The sequence below is a fragment of the Denticeps clupeoides genome, chromosome 1 (assembly GCF_900700375.1).
Source record: "Denticeps clupeoides chromosome 1, fDenClu1.1, whole genome shotgun sequence".
NCBI lineage: Eukaryota > Metazoa > Chordata > Actinopteri > Clupeiformes > Denticipitidae > Denticeps > Denticeps clupeoides.
In genome coordinates this window covers 16,242,709-16,245,647 of record NC_041707.1, presented here as the reverse complement: position 1 = coordinate 16,245,647, position 2,939 = coordinate 16,242,709, and positions in this window count along the sequence as shown.

Below are 2,939 nucleotides of genomic sequence, written 5' to 3'. Positions count from 1 at the left end.
ACATGCCGCCTAATTTCTAAATGATGTGACTGAAAAAAACGATCAGAGGTAAACCAAACCTAAACCAATCAGAGACCGCGGAGGGCGGGGCCCGCCTCTGATTGGCTGTGGTCCAGATTCTCCTGTACTGACCCGAGCACGACAGGTAACAGCTTTTTAAAAGCCCGGATACCAACATGCTTCGTTTATACAAAGTGTACACGCTAAACACAGAAAAAGCACAGTGTATGTATGAAACACTTCACATGCAGCGATAAATGTACTGGCCCAGTGTCCCCTTGCCCTTTTAACTTTTCTTTTTATTTAATTTTTTATTTTTTTATTTTAAGCACCTACATATTTTCAGTAAGTTACCTTTCTTGCATTGAGTTTGCAAACTCAATGCAAGCTGTCATGTGTCTTGCACTGAGGAGAGGCTTCTGTCGGGCCATAAAGCCCCGACTGCATCTCTGGAGCTCATCCACAGTGATCTTTGAGTTCTTCTTTACCTCGATCACCAAGGCTCTTCTCCCCAATCACTGAGTTTGGCCAGACAACAGGCTCTAGGAAGTCATCCCAAACATCTACCATTTAAGAATTATAGAGGCCACTGTGCTCTTAAGAACCTTAAGTGCAGCAGAAATCTTTTTGCAACCATGTCCAGATCTGTGCCTGGCACAGAATTCTTGATTCTGACATGCATTGTGAGCTGTAAGGTATAATCAAACAAAGCAAATGAAGGTGTAGAACCATCTCAAGGATGATCAGAAGAAATGGACGCCACCTGAGTAAAATATATGAGTGTCACAGCAAAGGGTCTGAATACTTAGGACCATGTGATATTTCAGTTTTTCGTTGTTAATAAATCTGCAAAAATGTCAACAATTCTGTCTTTTTCTGTCAATATGGGGTGCCGTGTGCACAATAATTAGGGAAAAATTGTACTTAAATGATTTTAGCAAATGGCTGCAATATAACAAAGAGTGAACAATTTAAGGGGGTCCGAATACTTTCCGTACCCACTTTATGTGTGGGGAGAGGAAAGCAGGGCAAACAAGCACTTTGGTTGATGGAATGGAGGAATGTTATGTATATGTATATACTGTATGTTAAGTATAAATGAGCAGAGTTTACCATGTGGTATTTTTGCTATCTGGAGCAAACAGCAGCAGATAGCCTCTGTCTTCTTTCACTTATCCGGGTCCGGGTCGTGGGGGCAGCATCCCAAGTAGGGGATCCCAGATAGCCCTTTCCCCAGCAACCTCCACCAGCTCCTCCGGCAGGACCCCAAGGCGTTCTCAGACCAGACTGGAGGTATAATTTCTCCAGCATGTCCTGGGTCAACCCGGGGGGCCTCCAGCGTCAGGACATGCCCAAAACATCTCCCCAGGGAGGTGTCCAGGAGGCATCCTGATCAGATGCCTGAACCACCTCAACTGGCTCCTCAACTGGCAGCAGTACTCTGAGTCCCTCCTGAATGTCCGAGCTCCTCACCCTATCTCTAAGACCGCGCCCGGCAACCCTACGGAGGATACTCATTTTGGCCGCTTGTATCCGCAATCTTGTTCTTTTGGTCATTACCAATAGCTCATGACCATAGTAAAGATTCGGACGTAGATTGGCCGGTAAACTGAGAGCCTTGCTTTCTGGCTCAGCTCCCTCTTCACCATGACAGATCGGTTCAGCGTCCGCATCACTTGGGACGCTGCCCCAATCTGCCTGTCGATCCCCTGCTCCCTTCTTCCCTCACTTGTGAACAAGACCCCGAGATACTTAAACTCCTCCACTTGACTATGTGTCGAGGTGAGTCTGACTATATCTAGCCGGTACCACTAAACCTCTTCCTCAAGCTCCAGCTCCTCATCCGCCAGAGAGGAGACGTTCCATGTCCCAATAGCCAGTTTCCTTGTCTGGGTATTGGACCGCCTAAGCTCCCACCTAAGCTCCCGCCTCGGTCTGCCACCCGATCCACATTGCATCAGACCCTTCATGTTCCTCCTGCGGGTGGTGATCTTCTGAACCGTTCTTTGTCTCACCATTTACCTAAGACCAATTTGTCATGGGAGACCCTACCAGGGGCACCAAGTGCCCCAGACAACATAGCTCCTAGGATCATGGTAGTACTGGTAGTAGCCTAGTGGGACTGTCCCTGTAACTACTGATTGTAAGTTGCTCTGTATAAGGGCATCTGATAAATACTGTAAATGTAAATCATCAGGGATCTCAAACTTCTCCCATACGATAAGGTTCAAGGAGGAGGCAACAGAGAGTCAACAAGCAAAAATGCTGGTGTTAAAACAAATGTTGTTTTTTTATTTATTTATTTATTTATTTAGACAGAGAACTTGACCCTCATTGTTCAGCACTAAGCTCCGCCCTTGGTGAGCATGATTTGCTCTAAAGATTATTGCTTATTGCTAAAGATTAGAGACAGTAGTTTTACATTCTTATTGTTCTTGATGTTATATTTTTATGATGTGTTCATGTATCCTGACAACCTGATGAAATATTAAAGTAAATTTTCACATTTAATGCAAATCTACTGCATACAATTTCTAGGAAGTCTTTTTTTTTTTTGAAGAACAAACATTTTCCTTCTATTTATTAATGATCCTTCAAGTTATTGTTTGATGTTTAGATTTAAATTAGAAAGGTTCTGTTTCTGTATACTGCGAGGAAAACGCCATACCTTACGTTAACATAACATTTAATACTATTAATTGTTCTATGCGGGTGCCAGAGTGACGTCTGAAAATAAACGGAAAGAAGGAACGGGTTAAAACAATAGGGCACGTTTTTTTTATTTGTATATATACAATTCTGACGCCATCTAGTGGCGTTGCTGCGCAAGTTTCAGTTTTTTCTTCCTTTACTACCTGACGCTCCCGTTAGGGGTCGCCACAGCGGCTCAACACAGCAAAGCGTCCAAATCTGACCAGTGGAATCAGAACCTAGTTCTA